This window comes from Melospiza georgiana, chromosome 4 (genome assembly GCF_028018845.1).
Source record: "Melospiza georgiana isolate bMelGeo1 chromosome 4, bMelGeo1.pri, whole genome shotgun sequence".
Taxonomy (NCBI): domain Eukaryota; kingdom Metazoa; phylum Chordata; class Aves; order Passeriformes; family Passerellidae; genus Melospiza; species Melospiza georgiana.
Genome location: NC_080433.1, coordinates 6,833,523 through 6,855,975, shown reverse-complemented (window position 1 = coordinate 6,855,975; position 22,453 = coordinate 6,833,523). Strand labels below are relative to the sequence as shown.

At 44.2% G+C, this 22,453-nt stretch overlaps 1 protein-coding gene across 3 annotated transcripts in view; it reads right to left on the bottom strand.

Moving 5' to 3' along the window:
- Nucleotides 1–22,453, bottom strand: part of CAMK1D (calcium/calmodulin dependent protein kinase ID) — a 221,957-nt gene that overhangs the window by 132,230 nt on the left and 67,274 nt on the right. The window lies entirely within an intron of this gene.

Genomic DNA, 22,453 nt, shown 5'->3' with positions numbered 1-22,453 from the left:
CTAATGTTCTTAATTATTGTACAATTGGCTTCCCATGTGTACTTTGCCCTGGCCAAACCAGGAGGGGAAAAAATTGAACACTCAACATGTGAAAAATATACCATGTCCATCCACCCTGAGACAGAAAGTCTGACTGAATCAAAGGGGGACAAATCAAACTAAAGGTCATTTTCATAGTGTGGCTTTGGCAGCCACACTCGAATTCTGCTCCTTGACTCTCCAAAGAAAGATTACTGTGGACTGTACCACAAACAGAGGGAAAATGGTCTTTGTTAGCATTTTCACAGCTTCTTCCATGGGCCTCAAGGGGTTAACTGCAGGAGAAGCCCAAGCTCTGTGTAACACATCAGAGGAGGTTCTGATACTGCAGACCTCTTTTCTGCTAAGCCATTTTTCTGCACAACTCATGGTCTCTCTTTCGGCTATTTTTTTTTTAAATTTTCTATTCAGTTGTTTTTGTAAGCACCTCCTCATTCCCCTCACACATCATCCAGGTGAGTCCCAACACAAACCAAATTAAAGCTGGAAATAAAGATTTTTTTATTCCAAAGTCATGTCCATTGGTGTTCTGACAGCTGCCTGAAAATGAATTTACAATTCAATTCAATAGTTTGGTGATGTCTGAATGCAAAGTTAACAACACAGAAGTGTGGAGATGGCTTTTAGCCAGCCAAGAGGAAAGGAGAAGGACTTTGGGACTGTGCTACACATGGTACAGAAACCAAATTCTCTACATATTCCCAAGAACTGAAAATAAATTCATGCAAAAAGCTGACTAATGTGGTGGCAGCCATCTATGCTTTAGAGCACAAATACTTTTTCTAGCTATTTTCATTCATCAAAAACACAGTTCAGGCCTGCAGCCCCTTCTATGGCAATGCTTCCTCTGCCTGGGCAAGAGCACAACAACTGGGATCACTGTATTAACACTGGTATTTTTAGCCTCCCTACTCATTTAATTTCCACTCAGCCTCCCAGCCACGACTGAAAATGCTGTTTCCTACCTTGGGGCCCCACGAGTGCCTGCTCCAACAGCAGACACAGCCCTGCCCTGGGCAATGTCTGACCCCAGCTCTCCTCTCCAGGCTGATCCCAATCCCTGCCCGCAGTGATGATCCCGTGGAGGTGCCTGATGCTGCAGCCTGGGGCTGCTCTTAACCCCCCACAGATGATGAACAGCACTTCCCACTGTGCCAGAATGCTGCTGCTATGTCCTGATGGACACTCCAATAATGGCAAGAGGCACATACTCTTTGCTGGGTATTCCTGCAGCAGGAAGCTCCTTTCTGGAGCACTCACACCTTTCTGTGTGCCTTGAGCCATTGCCCCATGGCATTCCCTTTCTGGAGCACTCACACCTTTCTGTGTGCCCTGAGCCATTGCCCCATGGCCATTCCCTTTCTAGAGCACTCACACCTTTCTGTGTGCCCTGAGCCATTGGTCCATGGCCATTCCCTTTCTGGAGCATTGACACATTTCTCTGCGCCCTGAGCCATTGTCCCATGCCCATTCCCCTTCTGGAGCACTCACACCTTTCTGTGTGCCCTGAGCCATTGCTCCATGGCCATTCTCTTTCTGGAACACTGAGACCTTTCCCTGAGCCATTGCCCCATGGCATTCTCTTTCTGGAACACTGAGACCTTTCCCTGAGCCATTGCCCCATGGCCATTCCCTTTCTGGAGCACTCACACCCCACTCTGTGCCCTGAGTCATTGCCTCATGCCCATTCCTTTTCTGGAGCACTCACACCTTTCCCTGAGTCATTGCCCCATGGCCACTCCTTTTCTGGAGCACTCACACCTTTCTGTGTGCCTTGAGCCATTGCTCCATGGCCATTCCCTTTCTGGAGCACTGAGACCTTTCCCTGTGTGCCCATAGCTATTACCCCATGTCCATTCCCTTTCTGGATCACTTACCCCTTTCCCTGTGCCCTGAGCCATTGCCCCATGGCCATTCCCCTTCTGGAGCACTCACACCTTTCCCTGAGCCCTGAGCCATTGCCTCATGGCCATTCCCTCAGCATTTTGTCCAAGGTATCCTAAACCACTGTGGGCTTGCAGTGAGCAGCCACAGTGTGAAAGGACCCTGGAGTCACCATGCCCAGGGCTGGGGAGCACAAAAACCCCAATTCCAGACTTTTCTTTCAGTCATTCTGCTGCTTCCCCTTTAACAAAATATTTGGGAGGAGATAACCCCATCAATACCCAAATCTCTGCTGGGGTTTGTAGCCATGACAGAGCCACCCAACAATAAATAACACACTCCAGGCAGAGCTTCTTTATTCACCTCCTTTTAAACCAGCTGGGTTTCCACTTACCATTTCAGTCTGCAACAGAATGAGCAGCACAAAGCTTTGATCTTGTGTAGCCACCAAGAGATTTCCTATTTGTTTGGATTTAACTTCTGTTTTTTGTGGGTACCATTGTCTACGGTTACAACAGCTTGGTGTTTTGACAGTTTTTGTCACCAGAGTCAGCTGCAAGAATTTTAATGCCCATTTGAGGCTTATAATTTCTTCTAGTTTAACTGCTCAATATTTAATAATCTCAGGGAAAGAAAAAAAAAAAAAAGAGCCCACCCACTAAAAGGACTGGGATTAAGACTGGAAATCCATGTCAGCTACTTAAAGGAAAGCTACTTAGAGGAAAGAGACTTCTATGAAGGCAGAAAACACAGATTTAAAGTTGCACATCATAAAGCATGAATTTATGGCAGTATAGTCAAGGTGGTTTCCCTCACAGCCCTGGACCCCCTTCTCCAGAAGGCAACAACCCCCTGAGAGGGAATCAATGGCTTTCACTCAAGGAAAACATCCCTGGAAATTATGTGAACCATTCTGTAGCTGGGATTAATTCTTTACTCCAGCATGAATCCCAAGGTCACAGCAGGGCATGGCACACACCACCAGCCCCTCTGGTCACTCCAGCTCCCAAAGCAGCAGGGTGAAGGCACCAAACACACAACCAAGGAGACCTCCAGCCAAGAAAAGCCACCAGGGGCAGAGCAGAACGAGACATGCAGGCTTCAGTGCCATGAAATTTGGGTTCAAAGATGAATGAACAACACAAGGCACAGAAATCCAGCCAAAAATGAAAGTTTCTGAAGAACCTCCTCCCTTTCTAAGATGAACTAATTTGTTTGAGCTGCCTGGTGTACGCTAATTTAATAGGATGCTATGCAGTCTGTTGTGAGACAGTGATGCATGGATGCTAAAAAGGGAAACTGGCCCAGCTCAGATCCCCAGTAGTGTTTGTTATTACAGTCATTTTCTTGCCTGAACTGTTTGCTCCTTTCTGATTAATTCTGACCCCTATTAGAAAGGGAAGTATTGTCTTTAAAGGCCTATTACATTTACATTACATCCTCTGTGGCAGTCACACTAAAGCTATCAAGAAAAACATACAATTCTCTGTACTGAGATCTTCCTTCCATTATGCTCTTCACAAATGAGCTGTTAAGCAGGTGGTTTTTTTTCCCCACTGATGATCAGTTTCCTTCCAAAGTGAATATTTAAGTACCTTTTTTCCCACTTTCATCTTATGAGTCAAAAGGAGCTCATCGTCTGGCAGGGTTTATCTGATGGCAGCATTCTCACAAGAAAATAACCTTTTTTCTTCTAGGAATGACCTCAAACCTTTCTAGAGGCATAAGTGATCTCCATAATTTTTTTTTCCAAAGCATTTCCCCATTCTAACACTGACATATACAGAGTCTATTATTTCTGGAGATCTTATCTGGCCATATTAAGTAGATTACACCAATTTGAAAGAGCCTGGTTCTTCTTCTTCTTTCTCCACATGGAAACTCAAGAAAAAATCTGTCCCAGTGTGGCATTCTCCAAGAGGCTGAATCAATTACAGAACAAGTAGATGATACTGTAGCAAAGCAAAGCAAGGCAGACACTGTAGTTTTGCTTCCAAAATTTCCTACATTTCTTCTACAGGGGTCTGTAGGGAAGGTGGAACTATCCACTGCCTAAAGATCAAATAATTTTGCAGCTGTGACTAATCCATGGGGAAACATCCATTTAGCCAAGAGTTTCACCTAAAGGTGTCTGGAACTTCACAAGTCCAAGATATAAAAGTCTGCACAGCGCCTCATTCATTCAAGTGGCATTTCTTTCTCTGTCACAGACATCTTTCATGAAAAATCTTTTCCTTGGGATTTTTCCTCCTGAGAAGCTGGAGGCCTCAGGAACAAAATGTAAACATTGATTATCTGCTGCTGTGGAATGCAACAGGTGCATCTGTGATTGGCCATGTTGGTTGTGTCTAATTAATGGCCAATCACAGCCCAGCTGGCTCAGACAGAGAACTCAAGCCACAAACCTTTGTTATCATTCCTTCCTATTCTATTCTTAGCTAGCCTTCTGAGGAAATCCTCTCTTATTTTCTTTACTTAGTATAGTTTTTATGTAATATATATCATAAAATAATAAATCAAACCTTCTGAAACATGAAGTCAGATCCTCGTCTCTTCCCTCAACCTGAGACCCCTAAGAACACTGTCACATTTCTCTACAAAATAAAGGCACAGTGTCAGTTCTGGTAGCCTTCCCAGTGCTCAGAGGCAAAGGGTTGTATCCCTTGAGTTGTGATTTTCAAACACCAACCCTGCCTTTCATGAACTGCACTGCCCATTCCACAGCTGAGGGCCTTGAGGAGCAGGAACTCCATGGACTGATGTGGCACCTGGGGACATGGTTTGCTGGTGAAGATGGCAGCATTAACAGCTGGACTTAGTGGTCTTGGAGCTCTTTTCCAACTTTAACAACTCTGTGATTGTTATTTAATTTCATTACTTAAAAGCTGGGAGCTTTGCACCGTCTAAAAGTGCACATTCCTGTTGTACTTTGAAAAGCATCTGCAGCAGATGCTTATGTCCTACCCAAAATTAATGACAGCAGACTATCATTAATTAATTAATGACAGACACTGTTTGTCTGTAGGATCCTTAAACCCTGTCTGCCAAAACCCCCTGTTCCATTTGCTGCACAACTTTGGTCACAGAGATCACCTGAGACACACAGACATCAGTGCAGATGATCACAGCATGGTTCTGCCTATTCTGAGGGCAAATTTAGATTAGATAACTGCACCATGAAACCAGTGCACATCTCCCCAGCCTTTTCCACTGCAATCCTCCAGATCCAATGTGGAGCTCCAGTCAGGAAGCAGCTCCATGAATGTGATGAGCAGCCACTGAAAGAGGAGGCCACAGGGTTGGGAGCTGCCGCAAGCACAGCTGAACAACTCCCATTGTCCACCAGCCCTTCTGTGCTCTGTGAAACTCGAATTGGCTTCTTCTCATCCTGCTACCTCAGCCAGCGCTGCAGATCCATTTCAAATATCTGGGCTAAAAATGACGTGCATTTTTGTATCCTTGCCCACTTCAAGTTGCAGATTAAAATTAAAAAAAAAAAAAAAAAAAAAAAAAAAAAAAAAGAGAGAGAGAGAGAGAAAGACAATTCAGTATGGTGGAATACAAATTTTACAGCTGAGAGCTTAGCTCTGGTAGGAAAAGGCACTGCAGGATATTCAGAGCTCCATCTGCAGCTTTACTCCCAATGGCCACCTCTCAATTCACAGGGCAGAGAATTTGCTTTTCTACTCCCCAGCGTCTTCACTCATGTATCCACATGTGGCTTCATGCCTGAGCTGAGGTACATTAAGAAACTCAGCAAACCAGTTTGCCTAGCAACTGGCAAGCTTGAAAATAAACACTCTGGCAAAGATTACTTCAGTCTAACTGTACACAAAGTTACCAGGGCCTTTGCAACTCACAGACACTTCTGCAAAAAAGAACTGCCACACGCTTTCCACATGTGCCACCCTCGGTCATTCTCATGAAAACTGAGTGTAAAAAGGGGGTTTCTTTCAGCTTCTGCTGATGAGGAATTTCTCCATGGCTCCATTTTCATGGTCCTGTGTTGAGACTACTGAGATAATTTTCCAAACAGATTCAGCACAAGCACACCTTTCCCCCCATAAAGTCATTGTCACAATCCTCCACACTTCTCTGAAGGCACATCTTTGGATGTCATGGAGTTACACAGGGACTGGCAGAAATGAAACTCCCCAGGGAGATGTGAGGAACCAGAAGCTGCACCAGCTTCCATCCAAATCCTCCCCAGCCTAACCATGGATCCAGATAAAGCAGGAGCCAAAGAGTGATGCTCCGAGCTCATCCCATGCTTTTAACAGCAGGGAAGGGCAGGGACCCCTGCAGCAATCCCATCCCCCGAGGCTGGGAGCCATCCCTGCCTTCTGCTGCCTTGCCCGTGGGATGTTAGAAGATAGGGAAAGAGGAATGAGTCCTTTTAGCATGGCAGAGCTGCATGACAGCAGCTGAGCAGGTCAGAGAATCACAACAGAGAAAAGGTGATGGTGTCTCCTGCATTTCATCTGAAAGGAGGACCCCTCTGCCCAAAGAGGTCAGTCTGGTCCATGGAAGAAACACATTGTTGAGATGGTCCATGAAAACATCAGCAGTGAGACACACACTGATATCTCTGCCCCATTGCTCATAAAGTCTTCAGATTCCTGCTTTAATAGCAACTGGTTTTGACTTAATAGAGAACAATCCTAATTTATTTGCCAAATTTGCTGTTAAGGAGAAGGAGTCTGAAGGCCTACAGATTTCCCAGGGCAAGCTGCTGCTGCTGAGCTTCACCTGACTCACCAGAGCCATGACAGACTGGGACTGCCCCAGCACCCTGTGAAACACGGGCAGAGCCAGGCCAGCCAGCCCTCAGCCTTGCCCTGTGAAACACGAGCAGAGCCAGGCCAGCCACCCCTCAGCCTGGCCCTGTGAAACACGGGCAGAGCCAGGCCAGCCAGCCCTCAGCCTGGCCCTGTGAAACACGGGCAGAGCCAGGCCAGCCAGCCCTCAGCCTTGCCCTGTGAAACACGGGCAGAGCCAGGCCAGCCACCCCTCAGCCTTGCCCTGTGAAACACGGGCAGAGCCAGGCCAGCCACTCCTCAGCCTTGCCCTGTGAAACACGGGCAGAGCCAGGCCAGCCACCCCTCAGCCTGGCCCTGCCATGTGAACTTCCCTCAGCCTGGCCCTGCCATCCTCCAGTGAACAGCAGCACAGGGGGAACCATCTCAGTGCCTCAAGCAGCTCACAAACACCAGCCAAAGCTAACTACTGCACAGGGATGTCCTCCTGTGTTGGAAAACTTCAGCAGAAACAGTCTGACAGCAAGGCTGGTTCCCTTTATCTGAAATGCAATCACAGCACATTACGGTCTCACAGTACAATGGGAGATGACTGCCACACGCCCTGACTGGTTTTAAAAATGAAGTTTCTCAGAGCTGATTTCCATCTCAGGTTGACATTCTACATACACACATTGACAGTGCCGCCTCTCTGCTTCCCATCCTTCAGGTGGGTCCAGATAACCCAGCCCAGACCGTGGGCAGCAGGGATGAGAGACACCACAAAATGGCCCAAGAGCTGATGAGGAGAACACAATCTTCAAACCTGACAGCAATAATTTCTGTGTTTCTTTGGAAGCTATTGCATCATTTCATGGACAGAAAGGAAGCAGCATGTTTTCCTCCCAGGTGACCTGCACTTCAGAAGTTTAAAGAACCCCAAAGGGAATGAGCTGTCAGGGGATAGGAGAAATGCCTTGTAAGAACAAAAAAGTGGTTAAAAGTCAGAAAACAGCACGGAATAAATGGTAAATCCATTTAATATCCAGTGTTAGGGGTCATCAATAAAGCAGTCTGCCACAGCCCAAAGGCTTTGTGCTGTTGAGATCCTTCTCCTCCCCAAAGGGAGGCTTCAAAGCCACATGACTAGCAAGAAAGGAACACTCATGACATTCGTGGCTGGAAAATCAAGGTATATAGCAGCTCCTGCAATGCTCTGTGCCTCCAGACAGACCCATCATGCTGGAGAGCACTGGCAGGGTGAGAAGGAACGAGCAGGATTGCAGGAATATCTCTCCTAATGCACTGGAAAGGTTACCTGAAAGCCAGTTCCCAAAAACACTGCAAACAGCAGGGCACTGGCAGCAGGCTGAGGAGCCAAGCTCTGTGTGGTCCAGCTGGAAAAAGCTGCCACAGGTTGTGTGGGGTACAAGGATGCTCTGGCTGATGCACCAGCCCACTGAAAGGATGGGCTGCAGAGTATTCCAAACAGGTTAAAAGTTGATTAAAGAAAAAAATCAGAAAATATTCCAGAAATTTAGCTTCCTGGGGAGCTTCTGTTTATTGTCATTGAAAGGGTTTGAAGGGGAGGATGGGCTGGACACTGGATGCTGACAGCAAGGGCACAAGTTGATCCCTGGAATTTAGGAATAAATCAAAATGAGACAGCATCTCTGCCCACCATGATCATAGGGGGAGGTTCACCATGAAGAAATAACCTTTGAGCCCATTAAAAAATATAGAAAAATAACCTTTGAGCCCATAACCAGCCAAAAGGATGTGTGTGAAATTGTTGGAATAGCAGAAAAAACATGCTGCTTCCTTGGGGAAAAGTTTTGCTTTCTTCCAGGGGTAGGAATTTAATTTTAACAAAGAGCTTAAGAAATGGAGCTCATGTAGCACAAGATTCCTCCCCCCCTGTTTATCCCCCAGCCTCCAGCAGTCAGAGATCCAGGAAAGGGATTTCTGTTCAGGTAACAGCTGTCTCAGCTACCTGTCCTGCACTAATCTCTGTAATTCATTTTCTCCAACCCATTTACACTTTCAATTTCAGTCTCCTGCAGATTTAAGCACAATGAAGTACAAATTATATGAGAAAGCATTCTTCTTTGTTCATTCTCAATTTGATGCTTGATAATTTCATCCCATAACTCTCCAGTGAAAGATATTTTAAATATGTTAAGTAACCAACTGTTTTCCCATGTCACATAATGGTTTTTAAACTACAACTAGAGGTAGAAACAGTCAGCAAAAAGAGTGTGCAAGAACTGGATTCCCCCTCACTCTCCATGGCAAAAAACTCTCAACCTATACTAGGAGACATGAGACAAACCCAGAATTCTTAGGAAAGAAAGCTGTGTTACACTTTTACACTGTGTTAAATCTTCAGTGTTGTGTGTAATTTTAAAGGAATACCTGTAAAAATTAATAAAGTTGTCAAAACAAGAAGTGAGAAGGTCCTGGGAGACAGAACCAGGAGAGCTAAAACTTGCAGGAAACATAAGCACTGTTTGAAAATATTGATGCTGGAAACACAGACCAAATCTATGCCCCAGGTAAAGAAATTCTTGAAACAGAGAAGTCTGGCAGGCTAAGCAGCTGGGCAAGAGAAAGTGTGAGAAGTAAGACAACATCCTCAAACCCAGAAATTGTGTGTCCAAATGAGGAAGCAAAAATGGATTTCAAGTTCCGGTGGCTAAAATAAAAGAACTTGAAAGGGTGGGGAAAAGCACCTAAAGAACATTTGCACCAGGCAGGGAACCCAATAAAGATTTATTCTGCACATGTGAGAACCCAGATAACTGATGGACCAGGATGAAACCAACTACAGATGTAGCAGAAATAAACTCACATGAATATCACAAAAAAATTACGGGTTTTGTCATGTATGATCATTGCAGGGAGGTTTGGGAAGGTTTTTACGCTGGAAACCTTCTTTACAAGGCTGGGAAAAGGGGTCATGGACTGGACTGACCCAACCATTCTAGGGGAACGTGGGCATGAAACTAAACACAGGCTGGAGTCTCCCTCTTAAAGCTTTATGTGTACCCAAAATTTAGAAGGCAGATAACAGAATGTAACTTTAGAAAAGGGATGCAAAGAAGTAAACCAGGAGTTACAGAGTACTCCAGATTAGCAAAACTGACATCAGCAGGTCAGTAAAAACTCTACTGAAGCATATCCCTCCCACAAAGATACAACTACTGAACATTTTGACTGAGAATTTAGAGAAGGAAATCCAGGCTTCATAAATGCACTGGAATACTCTGGAAGGGCCAACAACTATGCAGATGGGAAAATGCTGTTGATGTGGTTTTTTCAGATTTCAGTGGGGTGCCTCAAGGATCTCTGAGCAGATAAGCTGTCAGGGGATAGGAGAAACTTCTTGCAAAAACAAAGAAGTGGTTAAAAGACAGAAAACAGCATGGAATAAATGGTAAATCCATTTAATATCCAGTGTTAGGGGTCACCAAGGAAGCAGTCTGCCACAGCCTGAAGGCTTTGTGTTGCTGGGATCCTTCTCCTCACCTCAGGACATGGCACCAGGGAGGGGACAGTGATGATCAAAATGATGGAACAGTGACATTATGAGGGATTACTGAATCAACTGAGACTTTGCAGCCCAGAAAGGAAAACTGAGGGGGGCAGAATAAAGCTGGGAGTGGAGCAGGGAAGGTGGTCAGTGTCCCTTGTAAGGCAAGGATGAGGTGACAGCACATGAGGGTAGGCAGCAAGGACACACTTCAAAACACTTCATCCAGCTTCTTTCCATGGGACAGAGCAGCCATTAGCAAGGATTCAGGAAACAACTAGATAAATACTGGTTATAAAATCCATCCCAGACCACTAAAGGCACCATTGGAGTGTCAGAAAATGCCTGCACACATCTCATAGAATGCCAGGGGAGTACCCCCTAGGTACTATAATATCCCTGGGTATTATAATGGCATTATTGCTAAATGCTGACCTGTACATTCCTCCCCAGACACGGTCTGCAGGGACAGGACACTGCATGAGCTGCATTTTTGCTCTGACCCAGTGCAGCTGTTCTTGTGGCCGATCAATGCAGAAGAGCAGCAGCAAACAGCAGCTCATAGACATAAATACAAAATGCATGGACAGTGAAGCAATCTCTGAACTTCCTGAGGGTTAAGTCATGGCAAAAAACCAAGGAAAAGTGCATGTAAAATACTGCCTCATTCCAACCATTCCAACAACTGTATTTTCACCTAAGCAACCCAGTCGTCAGTAGTACATCAGACATGTAGTAATGAAGACAACCTCTGACTTCAGAGGATTAGCAGAGAATTACCACAAGATGTCCAGGGAAAACAGAGTTTGGAAAGCTGCATCAAAAATACATGGAGGAAACAGTCTCTGTGATCTCCTGTGGAATAAACAGAATCCCTGTCTTCCTTTATCTTTGCTCTAAGTGATGGGCCTTTCATTACCACTGCATAGAGCAGCCATCTCTTCCTTGTGGGATCAGAGCAGCTAGTTAAGCTAAAGTTCACATCCCAAGGTTTAAATGCCAAACATCAACCTGCCTTTGCATCCCTGCAGCTAGAATAGCCCAAACCCTCACAATTTCTCATGCATTTACCCTTATAACTCCCCCATGGGATTAGGCAGGCAGTGCTGTCACACACATGAAATACATGGAAATTAGGGCAAGGAAGGTCATAAAGCAGATTAACCCCAGGTCTCCCCAGGCCATCACCCATTGCTGAACTGGGAGAATGTCTTCACATGCTGCCAGATCACACACAGCCTCTACTCCCTACACCTTCTGTATAACAGGCTGCTGTCCCCACACTTTTATCATCTGTGACAGGACTAAAGCTCAGTTCTTCCCCAGAAAAGAGATCCACTAAAAGGCTGGCAACATTTCCCCCCATCTTGGCCATGAAAATTTAAAATCGCAGGAGTGTTTTTTGCTTTCTACATCACACACTGCTAAAGCTGCAGCAAACAAACAGAATCATCAACCCAGTGAGTCGAGCAGTGAATTTGTTTATTGAACTCCCATGTCTGGCATTGAACTGATTTTCCCAACTTTAGCAGGGTAAATATCCTTTGGCTGGGTCGCCATCAGAGTCTGTATAAAGCAGCAAACCTTTTCTCTTTGTTGACAGAGCCTCAGAGTGGCACAAGTGAATGCTAGCAGGTGTTCATATTTAACTTGTCTTTGTGGGTTTTTTTAAGCCTGAGATGCATATAGTGATTGAGAATTACTGTTTATTCATTTCTGTGTAATAGGAGAAGCAGCATTTCATCTGCCTCATCCATATTTAATAGCTCCAGGCACAACAACCACGAAAGGTCTATTTTTCTCCCCTAGGGAAAATATTATTATTATTACTACTACCATGACTACATCTATATTCTGAAATTATTCATCCCTGGCTTTCTATATTATTTCCATGTTATCTGTGGGCCAGGTCCTTCCCTTGTACTTATCTAAGTTACTGTGCTGATGAAGCCATACTGATTTATGCTATGCTGAGTCACATCAGCAAAGGACAGAGTCAATTCAAAGCTTTTCAAAGCTTCTTGGCAATAGAAACCAGACTGAATTTTATTGCCATAAGGATGGAAAGGAACCCTTAGAAAGCTACCCATTTGCTGCTCCTGCTTTTACCAGGAATGTTGTTTAGGGAGGTCAACTCCTCTCCCCCAGCTTGAGCTCTGCCATGTCCATTTTCACACTTACCCACCTTGACACACACACACACATAGGGTGAAATGTTTTCCGTATGTCTAGAGAACACCTCTGCTCCCAAAAAGGTCATTAAATATGAAGGATGGCACCTCATTTTCCCCCAGCACAGTAGGGCAGCTCAGGGTTTATTCTGACAGCTCCAGCACAGCCCAGGCTGTGCATTGCCCTGGTTAATGCCAGCTCCAAGACAGGATGCAGCTCCCATAAACCAGAGGCATCCCTCCAAGCACCATCCAATAAATCACAACAGCCTGGACTACTAAATGGTCCAGAGTGCCATTTATCCAGTTAGGCAGACACAGAGGAGGTGTAACCATGCAAGCCATTCTTTCCCTTCCCAGTGACAGAAGAGGGAAGCCCTTGTGCCTCAGCTGCCCCTGGACAGCCTCCAGCACACCTAGCAACCATGCAGGGCTAATTCCAACCACAGGAGCAGTTTAAGTCATGGGGTTTTTCCGGGTGTTTGTTCCCTGATAGCATGCCATTAAAATGTTAATCATAAAGCTGCTGAGGGGCCCTTCTCCAGGAGGTCACTTGTCCAAACACAGACAGTCCCTGGCACGTTACCACGAGCTGTTTACCCAACAAGAAACAAATTTCATAGATTCAACCCAGTCACTGCTGAAACTCTCAAGCAGGAGCTGAGATTGGTCCCTGAGGAGCAGCAGCTCTGCCAGGGAGCTGCAAACACAGGGCAGGGTTTCACACAGAGGGGTTTGCCTTTCCCAGGGCAGGACTGGAGTGCTGCTAGCACAAAGGTGACACTGGAGCGGGCACCAGCAGGATGCTTGATGCACCCAGAATCACCTGCTTCGTCTTAACTCCAATTCAGGAAAGGAAAAAAACTCACCCAATATCCCCCACAATTTTTTTTCCAGCCTTATTTGCCTAAAGAAGCTTAAAAATCCCATGTGAAACATATTCAGGGGCTGAAAGTTATGATGAAAGCAACAGCACTGCAGAGGATGGATATATATATATATATATATATATATATAAAAAATACACACACACGTATAAAAAAAGACACATCTTTTTTCCTATTACTTGTAATTTGGAGTAGGACAGGGTTGGGGGTGGAACACTCACTATCCCCTTTCCTCTGCATGTGTAGTTCTCATTAGGGCCAATTAGGATGATAATCACATCTGAAAGGTGGCTCCAAGCCAAGCCATGTGACCAAAGCTGAAGTAAACACAACTCCAGAGAGCTTAGGGAGCAGATGGTTCCCTCTCCCAAGTTCTCCAAGCTCCTGTCTGGCTTGGTTTTACCTGTGCAACATCATTTGGGAGAGCATCCCACCTGGGAGGAGGTGAGGTGGCACCATGGGTCTTCAGGGACCCACAGACCTGTAACAGGGCTCAGCATGCAGGAGGAGAGAAATTAATTGCTCTTTCCAGTGTTTTTTCCATACCTAGCACAAGGCACTACGATTTCTACATTAGGAATCAATATGTGGCTTGGGGTGAAGTTAAAGAGAAAATCCATCTGAGCTCAGTGAAAGCAGAGCATGCACTCAGCTCTCAAATGCCTTTTCCACCCTCCCTCGCCAGGGTAAAGCACAATTTTAATGGGAAAGTCTGGGTGAGTTTTCTGCACATTTTCTGCCTCTGTCACCCCCATCTGTAATATCTGCAGTGCTTTCCCCATCCCAGCTGCCTCCCAGGTGACTCCATGCAATTACATCCTAATTGTGCCACAGTGGTGCTCTCTGGGATGTTACACCGCTGTTTAATTTATAAATGTCAATTTGGAAGCACAATACAATGAGAAATTACCCACATCAGACACAGAGCAGTTCCCACTTATGAATAGGTAAGAAGGCAACAAAAATAATTAAGTACTTAACAAAGAGAGAAGATGAGGGAATGCAGGCATCCCTTTAGTGCAGCCCTTCCAAACTGTACACGTGCTCAATTCTGAGCTGTTTAAATGGAAGGGCAGAGGTAGCCAAGTGCCAGGTTTAATATTGGACATGACACTGCACAGTTTGTGCCTGTTTGGGAACCTATTTCATATTTAAATCTCAATTAAACAGTAGGACTGCCTTGACATTTAAAAATCCAAACAAAACACTTCAAGCGCAGCTCTGCAAAAAGCATCTGTAAAAACATCTTCTTATTCCACCAACCTGCTCATTCTTTGCATCCTGAATAACATCTTCAGGATGAGAAAAATAAAAGAAAATAAATAAATAAATTTGGAATGTGTTGATTTTTCCCACCATTCTCTTTGAATAGTCAGTCCAACTAAGCAAGAGTGCATTTGGTCCCTCTTGTGTGCCATCAGCACAGCACCTGCAGAGATATCTGAGCTAGTTTTGAATTATGAAAAAAAAAAGGGTTGTGCAGAAGGAAAAAATCACCTCATAGCAAATTACCAGCAATGATGTTTTCAGGCTATCTTGTCCTTTTATACAGTTGATCCCAAGTGACATAAAAACATGAGAAGAGGGCGGGTGGCAGGAGCAGGGGCTGGGGAAACGGGAAAGGAGGAGCTGCATGGATCATCCTTGGTTCAGGCCATGGACACAAATAAACAGGATTTGCCCATCAGCCACCCCAGTCTGCCACAGGCAAAGTCAGAGCAGGGGCTGCAGCCAGGGCTGGGTGAAGGAGCCTCCTTTTCCTGGGCTGACACTGCTCCTCCTGCATCAGCCCCGGGGCAACATGGGGAGCAACGTGAAGAGCACCAGGGAACAGTGCCAGGCACGAGGCAGATTGCTTTAGGTCCCAACATCTTCTCTGACTCCAAGATTATGGATATTACTGTGGCATGGACAACCTTCCACTCCTCCCAATTATTTGTTGTATATGTTGAAGTAAATAAGTTATTATTATTATCATCATCATCACTATTACGATAATGTGCAATATTGTTGTAAGATTTTCTAAATTATGGTGTTAAATTTTATTTACTAAATTAATTCTTTAGTGAAGTTTTATTATTAATTTTTATTTTTGGTATCTTTTTAAGTTGTACATTTTATAAATAGGTTTTGAATCATTAGATAAATTTATATAACACTTCATTAAAATTTTTATATTGATGTTTGTGTGCTAATAAAAGAAAATCGATCGCTGTTTCATTTTTTAAGTTGTACGTTTAATATTTTTGATATTTGTTAAGAAGTTGTTTAATGTAAGGGATGTAGTATTAGATTGTTTATTTAGTTAATATTTTAATTGATTTCCCTGTTTTAGCGTTATTGTTGAAGCCATAGGTGCACCCCACGCTGCCTGCACAGACCCACGATGTGTTCCAGCAGGGGCTCCAAGGGAGCATTGTTTATTTAGTTAATGTTTTAATTGATTTACCTGTTTTATTGTTATTGTTGAAGCCATAGGTGCACCCCACACTGCCTGCATGGACCCACCAGGTGTTCCAGCAGGGGCTCCAAGGGAGCATTAACAAACAGCCCCACATTTCAGCTTTCCTGCTCTCTGCTTCTCAGTGGCACCACATTGAATTTGTGGTGGCTCAGCCCAGCTCCAGGCTCCCCACACCAGCCAGGCTGGGGAACAGCCCCTCGAGAAGCTGCTGCTCAGCCCCAAAAACCTCAGCCCGGGCTTCTCACCCTTTAACTGCACAAGCACAGCCACAAAGCAGCCCGTACTCTGCAGGTTCCCAGCCCTTCTTTCTTTGTGTTTATCTCTAAATGCTCCATGCAGTGAGCAGCTCTGCAAAGGGTTTGTGCTCCTGCCTGAATGGAGATCCCCTCAAGGTGCACTCACCCTGCAAGGGGAGCGCTGTGGTGCTTACAAACACACACAGCCACAAAAGATAAACTGAGGAAGAGAGATAAGGTGGGGTCAGCGCTCTCTCTTTTGTCTGCCTTCTGTGGAAATTCCAGACCCTCAATCTCCTGTCTGTGTGAAGGAGGAGGAGACCCACCACACTGGGTCAGACCAAAGGGCAGCTCTAGCAAAATGCCTCCCAGCTTGTAACAAATGCCTGCATGAAAAGCATTAAAAAAAGAGAAAATACGGAGATATTCCTGATTCACTCTCTTGGATCTCTCAGGATCAGTGACCCAGAGGCTTCCCGGGTGCCAGGGTGCACTGGGATCATTGTGTGCCCACCCAAGCAATGGCCCCTTGCACACAGATGAGACATTTTCTCACACACACGACTTGGCAGGGGTTTCCATGTCCTGCCAGCTCTCAGACAAGCAACACACTGCAGCTCTGTAGGGAAAAGCCAAAGAAGTGCCTCAGCTGCTGCCAGCTGCGTGCCATTGATGCTAATGGACTTGTTCTGCTTTATACCAGCTGATGATCTCCCTCTTTTCCCTTTCTGCCTTCTCAACAGATTTTCTGGTGCTCATGTATTAAAATATCCATCAAAAAGGTGGATCTGGTCCAGCAAGTGCTGTGACAGTGGTTTATGTCTGTTACAGGAAGGTGTCAGAGCACGGCCATAGGGCTGTAACAGAGCACACCAGCCCTGGGAAAGCTTTGTGCTAACCCTCATTACTTAAATACTGGCTTATTCCTTCAACATGGGGCTTTCTATGCCTTGAAATCCCTTGGGTTGTTCTCATCCCTGCCAATATCTGACATTATGCCAGGGGAAAAGGTGTGGGACACTCTACAGCCTTTCATTCCCCCTGAGCACACTGTCAGTCCCACCAGGGACACTGCTTCTCCATCCTGCTTTAAAGAAAGCACCTGAAATTATTCCCAGAAAAAATCAGTCAGCATTATCATTTTAAATCACTGATAATGTCAGCAAGCTCTATTCCAGCCAGGCTTTCTAACAAATCAGTGACCTCAGTGAAAGAGGAAGGGAAGCTCTGAGCTCATTTGGAGACATAACTCCAAGTTTCTGCTTCCATCAGTTCATTACTTGTTGAGTTTGTGAGGGTTTCCAGGATGAGGTGAGAGATGAGAATTTGACTCTATCTTCTCAGAAGGCTGATTTATTATTTTATGATATTTATATTACAATAAAGAATACTATACTAGAACTATATTAAAGAGAAGGATACAGACAGAAGGTTTAACAAGAATGAATAATAAAAACTCATGACTGACTCCTCAGAGTCTGACACAGCTGATGGTGATTGGTCATTAAGTTAAAACAATTCACATGTTTGGATAAACAATCTCCAGACTACATTCTAGAGCAGCAAACACAGGAGAAGCTGAGGCTTCTCTTCTTCCCTGGAGAATAAACCTTGGTGAAGGGATTTTTCAGGAAATATGACAGTGACAATTACTCAGGATGACTTTAACCCCCATGTGCCTCCTGCCTGCATTTCTAAGTAAGTGCAAACCATGAGGGTCTCCCTCAAACCCAAGTGCTGATGACATCCCTTAACTGGCAGGAGGATTTCAGCAGCACCATCACCCCCACAACAACTCATCTCCTTGGCTGAGCCATTTCAAGCCCTTCCAGGTTCTGTTTTGTGCAAGATGTGGAGAGCATGTCCTGCACTGCAGAGAGAGCCACAGAAACACTGCCTGTCACAGAAAAGCAGTTTTCTCATTTCCTCATGACCACCTCCAGTCCCCAGCTCTGATGCAAAACGTCAGCAGGAGAGCTATTAAGCATTTATGGTGGGAAGGCTCCAGCATCAACCAAAAATACTTGCATGTTGGCAGGACTTAGGGGCTCAGCCAGGATCTGACAGCCCCATAAACCTTCCCTGGAACGTGACACAACAAAAAACCAGAAACATAACAAAAAACCAAAGGGCTTTCTGTGAATCAAAGATTCAGAGCAAAGTTCCTACTTCTGGCAGTGGGGTTCAAGTTCCCACACTGATCCATGCTTGGCAAGTGGAGAGAAAAGGCTTCTTATTTTTCCTCTTTTTGTGTGTGATTAGAGATGGGCTCAGGAGACACAGATTTGCTGGTAAAAACCTCCCCTTTGATCAGTTTAGTGAATTATGAGAATCTGCAGTTAAAACCTCTAAGTCTGGTACATCCCAATTAGAGATAATCCTAAAATATAAGGTTTGCATGAAGATGTGAGCTTTTTCTGATGCCTGGAAGGGAAAAAGGGGGAATTTCTTGTTTTGTTACCAATGCTTATCCTGTCATATTTCATACCAACAACTGAGGTCATGTGCTGTTTGCCCTTCTCTTATTTTATGAAGAAGAAAGTAGAAAGGACACATTTAGAACAGAAAAGAAACCCAAGTAGAACACGGGTCAAATGAAGTTTGGTGCCTCTTTTTCCCACAGGAAAATTTGCCAAAGAAAAATTAAAGTAAATCCAAGAGGCAAGTACAATGCTCTAGATGATGACTTTTTTTCCCCCCGCCTACTTTCAAGGTATAATTTCATCATGCTAAATGCGAAAGAGAGATGATATGTCTCTCTTTGCTCCATAAGTCTGTCACTAAAGAAATTTTCAGCTGGTTTATTCATTTTCAGGCTCTCTGCCCTGATCTTTCTTTCTCCCTTTTATTACCTGTGTAGAGGCTGTAGTGCCACTTGCTCACTGCTGAGCTGCAAAGTTGACTCACTACAGCTCCTTTTTTATTTCTCACTGATCTCATTGAATTATTGAAAAGGGTACTGTCAAGTTGAAAAGGATATATTGTCAAAAATAAAATAAATTTTCTTTCCTGAGCTCCAAATGGCACCTTAAACCATATATTTAAGGACAAAAAAAAAGAAAAAATTGTAGGGGACTCATTTTCATAACATTAATAATGCCCTTGGTTTTCTTTTTGCACATTTCAGTCCAGACAACCTAATCTCACCATCAATTTCTAGAGAACTTCACTCTCTGCTTCTCCTATACTTGCAGTAATGATATTGCCAAGTGTCTGAAGTTTGTCCTCAGCCTTTGGGTACTTGTGGGCTTTTTTTGTAAAGTCTGACTTGGTAAAGACATGAGTAATGCTGTGTCTCAGCTCTCATTTTTATTTTTTTTTTATTTTGGCATCTGTTAGCCTTCAGGCTTATAGGGAACAGTTTGTCTGCGTGGCCCTCATATACCCCAAAGGCTCAAAACCAAGAACCCAACTGAAATTTTTATATAATCTCATTACTTTTAGAGAGATTTTTATGATTCCAGGAAGACTGGATGATTTCTTGGGTTTTAACTCCGAGACTTGGCTTCTCTACAGTTTTAGATTTAGCATCTGAATTTCTTTTACGCCGCAGGTCCTTATAACCAACATGTAAGTACAAAACGTCCAGAGCTCAAGACCTGTTTCTTTTCCTTCCCTTTTCACTTGGGGGCCGTGGCTGATAGGAATCCAGAGCACTGCAGATGATGCTGATAAAATCCCTCTACCCTTCTATCCCCACTGGCCACCTTAGTCTAAGTGTGCCCATGACCAGAGCCAGGCACCTTGTAGAAACTCTATTATATAGAGAAAAAAAAATAGGCAACATCCACATTGTTTGTAGGGCTTTAACTTCTCAGTAATTAAATCGATATAAAATGAGCAAAACCACAATGCTGGTACTCAGTCCTTAATATTTGAAGAGTGTGCTAAAATTCTGCCTCTGTAGAATAAAAGTGTGAGTTTGTCAAAAACATTGAACACGCTGGTGAGAACAGTTATAAAGATGCATTAGGAAAACAGACATTCATGAAAGCTAACATGAATTGGTCAGGAATCTTTATAAAAACCTCTTACAAGAAACTGTGCAGTTAAAATGCAGAACCTGAGATGAAGTGAAACTAAAAAGCAACCAACACCCTCCCCTCCCTGAGTCCACACCTCTTTCTTTGTTAGAAGTTCTTTTAGAACCTTATTATAAAATCCAGCAGTGCACCATTTCTCCAACAAAGACTTTTCTCAGAAGACTCCAGGAATAAAAAAAAAAAAATACAGTTCAATCAACCTACCTCTGGGGCATATTTACACAAAGGTTTTTATTGGCTTTCAACTTGATATATTGTTTTCAATACCAAACTGAAAGGTAAAGGTATTAAAATATACGTTGCAGTGCAGTTTATTCCAGAAGAGTTCCATGGTGCATCCTGAGCAATGCCCATGAAGACATCCAATTACTGCTGGTGCCAAACCTGACCCCAGCTCTGTAACCAGGGCTAAAACCTCAGACATGCAGGACAGAAATGAATTTCTTCCTTTTTACTGCAAACCTGACGCAGGAGAGAAAACTTCAAAAATCATTTTGGTTACTCTGATTTGAGAAACTTTGGGCCACACTCATTAAATCATTTATGTGATTTGTGGGTATGAAGATGATTGCAGGCAGAAAATAAATAAACTGCACTGTTTTCAACAGCTGAGGGCTGTGCTTCCCTGGGCCAGGCTACATGTCATATCTTTGGAGAATTATTCAGATACAATAAAAGCCTTTCAGGATCTTGTTCTACCTACTAATAGTAGGGGCTTTGAAGAGATAAAACTATTCTCTTAAACATTTTGACTTCAAATTTTGATAAAAAAATCAAGTGAGAATTGACTGAGTGAATCAGTGGGAACCTCAGGCCAGCTTTACCATGTTCACCTCCACAAATGGAGACACAGCTCCACCAAGGCTGTCCCACCAAACTCAGCACAGGTTCTGCCACGGCACCTTCAGGGAGCATTGGTCAAACCTGGAGGGCTCACCCACAACCAGAGCTCAAGCACCTCAGGCCTCCTACAAACACAGAGTTTCTCCAGGAGATGCTTAAAACCTCAACAGTACGACAGAAAGGGTGAAGATACAGAGTGAGGTTTCTCCCAGGAGGTGGCTCACAGCAAACTGCAGATGTGGCTGTTACTGAATGAAGACAATTAATCCCTGGAATGAACATGATGTGATTGCTGGGTGTTGGAAATGTCTGCTTCTCTGAATCAGGAGGCAGCAGCCTTCCAGAAAGGCCCCAGAAAGTGCATCTATCCTCTGGGGTGCACAGACTAGACTGGCACGGACAGAATCATCTTCCCCTCAAGAATCCTAAAGGCTGCATGGTCAAAACCTCAATTTAATTTGATTTTTCACCCAGTTGTTTTATTTTGTTAATATATATGTTCATATGCACTTGGTCCACTTGATGCCATCATTGACTGCAAGTACATGTTCCTAATCCAGACTTCAGCATAACACAAATTGTACTATTTGTTAAAAAAATGCCTTCTCAAGAATTAATGAACACCTCTTCTTGTGCCATCTCCCTCCATAACCCTCCACACCCTGTTGTCATCTCGCATGATGTCTGGTCTTCTCATTTTAATTGCACCCACTGTACAGTAAGGACCTTCCAAATTGTTTTTTCTGTAGACCAGAATGTGTAGTCACTCACAAATGACAGAGAAAAACATGCAAACATTAAATATTTTTAAAACGAGTAGGCTTCCAAAATAAAATTATTCTTTAGAGAATGACTGGCTACCAACTGGATAAATCCTGTCACTGTTCAAGTTAATAAAACAAATTTCTTGACAGGTGTTAGGCAATTTTTAGCAAAGTTACAAGGGTGTCACTATAGCTAATGTTATTAAAAGCTTTGATTAGTTATAAGAACAGACCCTTAGGTCTAAACCAAAGCTGCTCACTGAAGCTGGGGAGATAATTGATGTTCACAATCAGAAAAACAGTCTTTAACTCCAAGAGAACTCTACATAAGGGAGAGGATACATACACCAGAAATTAAGGTAATATGCATGACATTTTACCTGTTTGTGGTCCATCTTAAGCTGTGACCCCACCTGTGCAGAGATTTTCGTGTATGCTCAGGCTGCAGAGATGGCAGCACTGCTGCTCATCCAGGTGACACAGGGCAGCCCTGCCTCATTGCACCTGGGGCATAAATCACATCTGCTTTAATGCACTCAGTCTGCACGAGGAGCTGTGTTTGCTGGGTGCTGCGGCAGCAGAAATAACACAGCACATCATGACAGGAAACAATACCAATGAAGAAATTCATATGAAATAGGCACCTCCTGAACCACAGGGGACACTGCACAGCATTTAGATGAGGCTGATGCTCACTGCTGCATTTATGAGTGAACATCATTTCTTCCTTTGCATTTCATCCCTTGCAGAACCTCCTTGAAACACAGCTCTCCACCCTTCCTAGGAACAGCCCTGTGACAGTGTTCACAGGGGTCCCAGGATGAGGGAAGAGATGAGGATCTGACTCCATGTTT